This window comes from Plecotus auritus (genome assembly GCF_963455305.1).
Source record: "Plecotus auritus genome assembly, chromosome: 8".
Lineage (NCBI taxonomy): Eukaryota > Metazoa > Chordata > Mammalia > Chiroptera > Vespertilionidae > Plecotus > Plecotus auritus.
The window spans coordinates 60,607,118-60,617,482 of NC_137782.1; the positions used below are offsets into that span (position 1 = coordinate 60,607,118).

The window sequence follows — 10,365 nt, forward strand, 5'->3', positions numbered from 1 at the left end:
TTTTTAATCCCTGTATTTTGAGCTCTGGCAATAAAACAAAGCTTCTTAAATTCTAGGGGAAAAAAATCAATGTATAAAATTAACCATCACACAAATTAAAAAGTGAAAAGAAAGAGTCAATTATATTAAATGCAGGCCTTCTGTGCATCAAGACGCCATAAAGAAAGAGGAAAGAGAACCTCCTCAAGGGGGAAAAGGGGAATTACCGCAAGGCTTTCAGCTAAAAAGTATGAGAATCTAAAATATATAAAAAATTCATGGGGGTCAATCAGGGAAAAGGAGACATATGTAAAACTTTAGACAATAAATAAATTTAAAAAAAGAATTCATAACAATCTATATTAGAAAAATGGACAAAGACTATGAACAAGAGATTCACAGAAGACATAAATGGCCGGTTTCTCAGTAGTTAGAGTGTTGGCTCTCAGACAGAAGGGTCTCGGGTTTGATTCCCAATCAAGGGTACAGTACCTCAGTTGCAGGTTCCCTGGCCCCGGTAGGGGTGCATATGGGAGACAGCCAATCAATGTGTCTCTCTCACATAGATGACTCTCATTCTCTCTCTCTCCCCCGCCCCCAAACTTTCCACTCTCTCTGGAAATCAATGGAAAAAATATCTTCAGATGAGGAAGAAAGAAAGAAAGGAAGGAAGGAAGGAAGGAAAGAAAGAAAGGAAAGGAAAGGAAAGGAAAGGAAAGGAAAGGAAAGGAAAGGAAAGGAAAGGAAAGGAAAGGAAAGGAAAGGAAAGGAAGGAAGAAAGAAAGAAAGAAAGTGACCAGTAAATGTATGGGCATGGCTTCCCCTCACTAGTAATCAGGGAAAAACAAATTAAAACTACAGTGAAAGATCAATTCAGTTTGGCAAAGAAAATCTCTTACAATACCAAGTATTGGTGAAAACGTAGAAAACTGGACTCTTTTATATCCTGATAGTGGAACTCTAAATTGGTATACCTTTTAGAGAGACCTGTGGTTTTTGTAACAAATGACCACAAACTTGGTGGCTTAAAGCATTACACATTTATGCTTTCACATTCCTGCAGGCCTGAGACCCTAAATCAGTACCATTGGGCGGTTTGCCTCCAGAGGCTGCAGGGAAAAATCTGTTCCTTGCCTCTTCCAGCTTCTAGTGGCTGGTGGCATTCCTTGGCTTGTGACTGCATCACTCTAATCTCTGGCTCCGTGGTCACATTGCCTTTTCTTCTTTTGAGACAGTCAAATCTCCCTATGTTTCCCTCTTATAAGGATTACATTTAGGGCCCACCCTCATAATCCAGGATAATCTCTACATCTCAAGATCATTAATTATATCTGCAAAACCCTTGCCATATAAATTGACAGATTCCAGAGATCAGGACCTGTTATCTTGGATGGGGAACATTATAGATTGGATAAAATACTGGCAGTTACCTGTACTCTAATATTGTTGGTGGTATTACAATAGTCAAGAGGTGAAAAAAAACCAAGTGTACATTAATAGGTAAACGAATAAACAACATGTAGTATATCCACACAAAGAAATATTATTCAGCCATAAGGAATGAAATTCGGATACATGCTACAACATGATGAACCTTGAAAACATTATACTAAGTAAAAGAAGTCAGATACAAAAGGATAATATTATATGATTCCACTTATATGAGATCTAGGTAAAGTAATAGAATCAAAAAGTAGAAAAGGTTACCAAGGACTGAGAGGGAGGTAAGTAGGTATAGATTTTCTATTTGTGATGATGAAAAAGTTCTAGAAATAGTGGTGATGGTTACACAACATTGTGTAAATGTACACGCAAGAATGGTTAAAATAGTCAATTTTATGTCATGTATATTTTCCCACAATAAAAATAATAATTTGTATTACTAAAAAATATTAAACAGCCTAGCCAGTGTGGCTCAGTAGTTGAGCATCAATCTATGAACCAGAAGTCACGGTTCAATTCCCAGTCAGGGCACATGCCCGGGTTGTGGGCTCAATCCCCAGTGAGGAGCCTGCAGGGCACAGCCAATCAATAAATCTCTCTTATAATTGAGATCTCTATCTCTTTCTCCCTCTTCTTTCTTTCTTTCTTTTTTTTTTTAATATATTTTATTGATTTTTTTACAGAGAGGAAGAGAGAGGGACAGAGAGTTAGAAACATCAATGAGAGAGAAACGTCAATCAGCTGCCTCCTGCACACCCCCACTGGGGATATGCCCGAAACCAAGGTACATGCCCTTGGCCGGAATTGAACCCGGGACCCCTCAGTCTGAAGGCCAACGCTCCATCCACTGAGTCAAACCAGCCAGGGCTCTTTTCCTCTCTGAAATCAATTAAAAAAAAATATGTATTTTTTTAATAAAAGAGCATAACCAGCAGATATTGCAACAGGAGAGACATGGAGATTAGATATTGGGAGTCCCTGTCATCACTGCAAAATGAGAAGAATGAACCAGTAATTTCTAAGACCCCTCCAACTCTAACATAGCTCTGTTATTAAAAAGTGAATAGTAATTCACTTTTGCCCAGTGCTGTAGGCTTGTATGGCACTGTGCCAGGTGCTTTTTAGCATTAGTTTTTTCAGCCTTCACAACGATTCCATGTGGTTTGTATTACTACCCTAATTTTCAGACAAAGAAATAAGGGCTCAGATAACTTACAAAACTTACTCTAAGTCCCAGAGCTAGGAGATAGCACAGCTGAGTACCAAGGCCAGGGATGTTTGACTTCAAAGTACTGTGCTCCCCACTAAGCCACGCTATGAGACTTCCTTTGTGGAACAAGGAGAGGGTTGACTCATCTATAGGTCTGGGTCACCCCCTGCTCAACAGCAGGAGCCTGAAGCCACCTCCCTTGGAGCTGTTTCTTCTTTTGTTATGTCAGGAGGCTGTCAATACTGCCACTATCCAGAAGTTTGGCTAGGAACTGCCCAGTGAGCTTCAAATATTGAACACTTTCCAAGTGTTCACCTGCCCTTATAAATGGAGCACCCATTTCCCAGGGGAAGTGGTTACAGCCCTAGGAGGAGAGGCAGCCCCTTTTGGCAGAGGGGCTATCTCTGACTATACCTGTCCTTCTCTGACCTAAAGTGGGCAAAACAAAATACAAACCAAGTTACCACGTAAAGGACACCGATGTGGGTAAAAAATATTGCACATGGGTTTTATCAGACAACATGCTGGAATAATTTCCCATCAGCCCCTGGTCCTTAGCCTCCATTCTCTACCTCAGTGGCCTGATTTAGCACAGCCCTATCTCCAACAAGGGCCCTATCTAGCTCAAGAGGAAGTCCAGAGTCCTTGGATTGGTATTGGGGCTGATCTCTATCTCTGTTTCCAAGTCCTACCAATCTTGTGCAGGACCCTATCCCACACACTGCTCCTCTACATGCCTCACCTTTTCTCGCCATAGTGGACTGTGACAGCCACACCTGGTTCTAATTTCCCTTTTCTGGTAATAATCCTCCCTTTTTTTTTCCTGTAGAGAACTCTTTGCTCTTCACTAACATACAGAATACTGTATCATCTAATGCGATCTATATTCCTGGCCACACGGATTAATTCAAGGATAGGTATGTAACCTAAGCTGACCCCATTACAATCTTCTCTGGAACTTTCCTGCTCAAGGTAGCAGGGAGGGCTGTCTCACTTCCCTCTGGTCTCCCATAACTCTGATCTGGACTTCTCTTAGGGTCTCCAGTGCTTTCTAGCTTGTACTACAGTTATTCTTGTCTTCTCTATGCAATAGTCCCGGCTCCTGCTTTCTCCAAGTGCTCTGCTTTTTTCCCCCAAGTACTCGATTTTAACAGGCATTTCCTGACTACCTCTTTTGCGCAGACATTGTGTTATGCTTTGGAGATATGGAATTGGAAAAGACATGGTCCCTTGCTGAATGGATGGATGGATGAAAATGCTCCTCCAGGCCTCACCCAGCTTATCACAGGGGATTTGAGCAGCAGAAAATAGTAGATATAAAATCCAAAGTTGTCAGCCTGGCATTTGAAACCTTCCACAATCCGGTTCTAATTTTGTCTCCCCTACACACAGTCTTGCCTCCAGGCAAACTGAACTGTTTTTTATCCTACAATATCCCGAGATGTCCCCATCTGTGTGTATTTGCCCAGGCTGTGGTCTTTTCACACAGTCTCTCTTCCTGTTTTCCTCTCTCATTCATCCCTTCCTCTTCCCCATCTCATTTTACCCTCACTTTTTCCTCCTCTCTCTTTTATTCCCCCTCTTTCATCCTCTCTCTCTTCCCTTTTATTTCCTCTTAGCTCTCCCCAAGCTCTTTCTACAGTTCACTTCATCCTACCCACCTCCTAACTTTCCTGATTCTCTCTTATTTCCTGACCCTCTTCCTGCTCTATGCACAATTCCTTTCCACTGGGGGTAAAATATGTAATAAGACAACCCAAATGAAACAGCTTCTAGGTCTCATCACAAGAGGGTGGAAAGGAATGGAGGTAGGAGGGGATGCTGGAGGCAGAGAAGAGGCTGCCTAGCGACTGCCTAGAAGCTGGTGAATCAACAGAGCATTGTGTCAGTTATCTACCTCCAACCCACCCCCAGCTCTTCCCTTTCTTTCCTGTGATGTCAGAATTATGAAAATTCAAAACTGCAAAAATCCTTCATATTCATCTACTCTGCCTCCATAATTTTGCACCTGAGAAAGTGAGACATAGCTAAGGAAATAGAGGCACAGAAAAGAGAAGCATGTCACCCAGCAAGTCAGTGGGTCAGCAGGTCCTAAAGTCCTAGGCCTTCTGACCCCAGGCCAGTGAGTGCCCTTTCACCTATACTACAATACCTTCCATCCTTCCTGTAGTCACTAGTCCCTCCCCCTGATTCCTACCCACCAGGCTTGGGATTCTAAGGATTCCCAATACCCCTACCCACCACCCCCACCTTGAGTAAGCGTAGGATCCAGTGAAATACAGGCAGAAGGGACCAACCACATTAGAAGGTCCAGCACTAAATCCTAAGGGCATATTTGGTGGTGGTGGGACGGTGAAAGTGTCAGTCTGGCCTGTAGGGGGACCAGTCTCCTCTTCAAGAGAGCTCCATTATAAGCAGCCTCTATTGAGTTAAGCGCTCTGTTTCAGCAAGTCATCTTGGCAGGACCCCTCCTAACCCTCCTAGCCTAGCTGGCTGCCTGGAGGCTTTCTCTCACTCCGCCAGGGCCAGCCTTCAGCCATGGACTTAAAACAGAGGCCACCCAGATTCAGGATGGTCTGTGGCTGCTGGTGAAGGCGGTTGGAGGCAGGGGGAGGGAAGGGTTTCCAGCAGCTCCACTTTCAGTCCTGCTCCTCCACTCCACAAAGGGCCACTGTCTAAGCACAGAGGGACCCTGGAGGGAGGCCTCCCAAGGTGCTCGGCAACAGGGCCAGGTTTCATCACACTGGGCCTTCAGGCCAAGTAAACATCAGGGGAGGAACAGGCCCAGCAGTTTTGCAAACAGGCTCCTAGCTCCAGAAAGCTCAGTGGCATCTTCATTCCTGGCTTCCCTGAGACGATAAGGAGGGCCAAGGTCATTTGCCCAATTTTCTCTAGAAATGGAAAATCAGGATGAGTAACTGGCTCTATCCTAGTGCACATCCCATTGCTCAAATAACAGAGAACCATCCTATTCCCCTCTTCAGGAGCAAAAGTTTTACATGAAAACTTTTAATTAGTTCAGAGGAAAGAAAGCGCTCTGTGAGCTTAAGTAATCAGGGAAGACTTCCTGGAGGAAATGTGACTTAAGTGTGATCTCCCTCCATGTTTAGGTAGAATCTCCACAAATGGACAGGAAGGAGAAAGGCATTTTAGGCAGAGAGCACAGCACTGACAAGTTGTGGCATCTGGAAAGCAGGAGCTCTTGGTGCCAATGAAGAGACCTTTCTGGCAAGGGCAGTGGTCGGCAAACCGCAGCTCGCGAGCCACTTGCGGCTCTTTGGCCCCTTGAGTGTGGCTCTTCCACAAAATACCACGTGTGGGCGCGCACGTACAGTGCGATTGAAGGAGTACCCTAATTAAGTTAATAACAATGTACCTACCTATATAGTTTAAGTTTAAAAAATTTGGCTCTCAAAAGAAATTTCAATCGTTGTACTGTTGATATTTGGCTCTGTTGACTAATGAGTTTGCCGACCGCTGGGCTAGGGTAGAGAATTCATGTAGGAGAAGGTGAAAAATAAGGCTGGACAATTGGTTGGGAGTTAAACCATAAATAGTCTTTGTTTGTTTTTTTAAATATATTTTTACTGATTTCAAAGAGGAGAAAAAAGGGAGAGAGAGTTAGAAACATCAATGATGAGAGAGAATCATTGATTAGCTGCCTCCTGCACACCTCACACATGTGCCCTGACAGGGAATGGAACTGCCACCTCCTGGTTCATAGGTTGATGCTCAACCACTGAGCCACGCTGGCTGGGCATCATGACTAGTCTTAACACCAGATTGAGGAGTCATTACAGTTTCTGAGTGGAGCAGTGATGGAGTGAAAGCTTAGTCTTAGGATGTTATGAAAGAAGTCTTAGATTGAGCCCCAAACTTCTGGATAACCTTGGGCTGGTTATGGCCTATCTCTGGGACTTGGTTTCTTTATCTTTAAAATAAAAGGATTACACCAGAGAATTTTTTTTAACCAATAGTTTCCTTCCCATATATTGAAAAGAAGTTTGACGTATAAGTTCATTTTTGAAGATGCAAGGCATTTTCCCCCTGTAGAAATGTGTTTTAGATATACTATTTTCCTTCCCAAGCACTCACAAAGGCCTTTTTAAGTCACAAGGTAGCTGAACTACAGTAATGTCCTAAATGCTCTGTGGAAACTAGGTACAAAGCATAGCAATGTTTCTATGGGATAATGCATTCAGAATTCACATTTGCATCCCCAGGAATGGGAGGGAGTTATCTTAGCTTCAAGTCTTTGGGCCCCTTTCATTTGCACTCAGAGCTTCAGCAGGGCAGGGCCCACACACCAGAGAATCTTGAAGCCCCTTTGCATCTCTAAAATGCAAGGATTCTCTGATGGGCCAACATGGACCCTATAGAATGAAGAGGCTGTGGCCACACCCCAAATATCTCTGGGCTGCATTTCTGCAATGAATCATCTGCTTAAAGCTGTGGAAGGGCCATCACCACTACCACTGTCACCAAGCACTATACTAAGTACTCCCCCCTTTTTGAAGACTTCATTTCTGTGAGTAGGAAATACATATACATACTACAAAATTTAACTCATAAAAAGATATATGTATGGCCCAGCCAGCATGGCTCAGTGGTTGAGCATCAACCTATGAACCAGGTCGATCCCTGGTCAGGGCACATGCCTAGGTTGCAAGCTCAATCCCCAGTGTGGGGCGTGCAGGAGGCAGACAATCAATTATTTTCTCTCATCACTGATGTTTCCATCTCGCTCTATCTCTCTCTCTCTCTGAAATTGATTAATATATATATGTATATATTTGCTATATATATATATACATATATATATGTTAAAAATAAGCTTTCCTCCTTCCCCTATTTCCATCCACCTATTTCTTTTCCCACTATTACCAGTTTCCTAAGTATTCTTTCAGATAACCTATGCATATATAAAGATTCTATAAAGATTCTTTTTCTTTACACAAAAGATAGTATACTGGACACACTGTTCCGCACCTTGTTTTTTTAACTTGGAAATTCTGGAGACCTTTTCATATGAGTATATAAAGAGCTGCCTCATTTTTTGTATGGCAAGACCATGACTTATTAAACTTGTCCCCTATAGATAGATATTTAAAGTGTTTCTTTTCTATTGTAAACAATGCATCAATGAATAGCCTCAACATACACCATTCAGTATATGCTGGAATAGATCTACAGGATATGTTGCAGAATGAAAGTATGTGCTAAGCTCTTAATATGACCTAATACAATAGTTTAAAGCAATGATAATTATTCTGATTATGTAAATGAGAAAACTGAAGCACAGATTCATTGACTTGCTCAAAGTCACACAGCTCTTGCGTAGTAGCGTTGAAATTCCAATATGGATAATCCAAAATCAGAGCCAACACACTCAATCATCCCACTAGTGGTTCTTAAACCTTCAGTTGTGCAGGTTGTCCAAAAAGAAAGCAGTTGGTACTCAGCACCTGGCTTTGGCAGGACCAGAGTTGAGGAGCACAGGAAAGGCTTCCTGAAACCCGTAAGTCTAAGCTCCATGAGGGCAGGGTGAGAGCATGGCACAATAAATACTTATTGAATGAATAAATAAATAAATAAATGAGGTATAAGTGCCCCATGCAACTCGGTGCTGCCTCTTTTCCCATCCCCCTGGGGAAGAAGCTATCATGGCTGAAATTCAAGTTCATGTTGTAAGATCCTGTTATAGACTGAACATTTGTTCTCTCCCCAAATGTATATGTTGAAACCCTAACCCCAATGTGATAGTATTCAGAGATGGGGCCTTTGGGAGATAATTACGTTTAGAAGAGATGATGGGATTAGTGTCCTTATAAGAAGAGCAAGAGACCAGAGCTTTCTCTCTCCACCATGTGAGGACACAGTGAGAGTGCGACTGTTTGCAGGCCAGGAAGAAAGCCTCACCAGAAACCGTATTGGCCTGCTCTTTGATCTTGGACTTTCCAGCTTCCAAAACTTTGAGAAATAAATCTGTTGTTTAAGTCCTCCAATCTGATATTATAGCAGCCCAAACTGACTAAGACAGAGCGCTTGGGAGTGCAGCTGTATCTTTCCTCTCTTCCCTCCCTTGGCTTATAATAAAATCAATGAGGCAGCCAGGCTCTGTTATTAATGGAGAGACAGCATCTCAGAATGCTAGAGCTTGATCAGGATAAGTTACTCCAATGCTCTCATTTATTATCTATAATAATAAAAGGGTAATATGCTAATTAGACCGGACATCCTTCCGAAGCCAAGGCTGGAGGAAAGCCCGGGTCCCTGGTGCCGGAGGGAAGCCTGCAGCCAGGGGAAGGAAGTCCTACTCTTGCACAATTTTCGTGCATCGGGCCTCTAGTTATTAATAACAATAGTTATAATTCATTTACACCCATTCAATTGACATGCTTACTTTTTTTTTTTTAATTCCCTCTAATCAGTATTTCCTTCCCCTTATTCTGGTACACAGCTTCTCTTTCCGGGGGGTAAATTATTCAATATGGTTGATGTGGCCAGTGCACATATGCACACACATAAGCTATGGGAAAGATTTAAATTCAGGAGGAGATCTAAGGTCTGTGGAATGCCCCTTCTGCAGAGCAGCAAGGCACAGACAGAGCTTTCCCACAAACCTGGAGGAACAAAGTTTTCAGGGTCATGCATTCTTGCCCTGAGGCACCTACCATATTTTTCCGTGTATAAGACACCATTTTTTTTCTAAAATTGTTAGACTAAAAATCGAGGGTTATCTTATTCGTCTTATACACGAAAGTCAGCTGAGGAGGGAGCCACAGGTGCCTAGCTGCCCATACCTTGTCAAACAGGCTTCCTCCAATCACGAGCCTTATTGTTATTGATGTCAGTTGATACCGTAATTGGAGGTGGAGGTGGAAAGTGTGCAGATGCAACAGGGACTGGAACGTTCAGAGCCCATAAAGATGTCAAAAAATAAATACTGGTAAGCTATTGTCTTACTTGGCAAAATTCAAAATGAATGTAATCAGCTATGCAAAAGAGCATGGAAATAGAGCTGCAGAGAGACAATTTGGACCTCCTCCCACTGAGTGTATGACCAGACAGTGGAGAAAACAGGAAGAACAACTCCTTAAGATGCCAAAAAAGAAGTCCTTAAGAGGAAAACTAGCAAAATGTTTAAATTATTGATTTTTTAATTTGGGGTTGAAAAAGTGGGGGGGGGGGCATCTTATACACGGAAAAATACGGTACATACCAGCCTAACTCCTCCAGGTGCTGACTCTGTTACAAAGAGCTCCCTGAGCTTAGGAGCCTTGAGGATCCCTGTAGCTTCTTCCAGCTGCTCCTCACCTGGCCTCAAGTCCTGCTCCTGCTGCCTGCCTCACTCACAGACTCTGTCCTGGGCTCCTTTCCCTGTTGGTGCCCTTTGTTTGGACCCCTCCACCCCCCCAAGGCTCAGACTTGTAACTAAAAATGCCCAGGCCCCAGACCTCTAAACAAGCAATACCTCAGAACCATTTGTTGGGCAGCTGGAATGAAAGGGGCCATTAGTCAGGGAGAGACTCTGAGGGACCAAGTCAGTCCGATTCAGTTGGTCCGCTGTAGTTCAGGCAGGCAATCTGATTCAACCAACAGCTCTTGGATGCAGATGTGGTCGGCCACCACAGCAGTCAGGCATGCAGAGTCAGACACAGACTCGGTCAAGCTAAGTCACACAGAGGTGGTCATGGAGGGACGGTCAGGCTGACTCAGTCATTCAGCCCCTG

General features: G+C 43.2%; 1 protein-coding gene across 1 annotated transcript in view; it reads right to left on the minus strand.

Annotated features, from left to right (window-relative positions):
* The window catches only part of EPB41L1 (erythrocyte membrane protein band 4.1 like 1), a 140,114-nt gene extending 129,988 nt beyond the window's left edge, over positions 1–10,126 (minus strand). Inside the window, exon 1 of the mRNA XM_080685616.1 lies at positions 10,107–10,126. The gene's annotated coding sequence lies outside the window, so the exon portion shown is untranslated. The remainder of the gene's footprint in view (positions 1–10,106) is intronic.
* Positions 10,127–10,365: the final 239 nt, after the last annotated feature.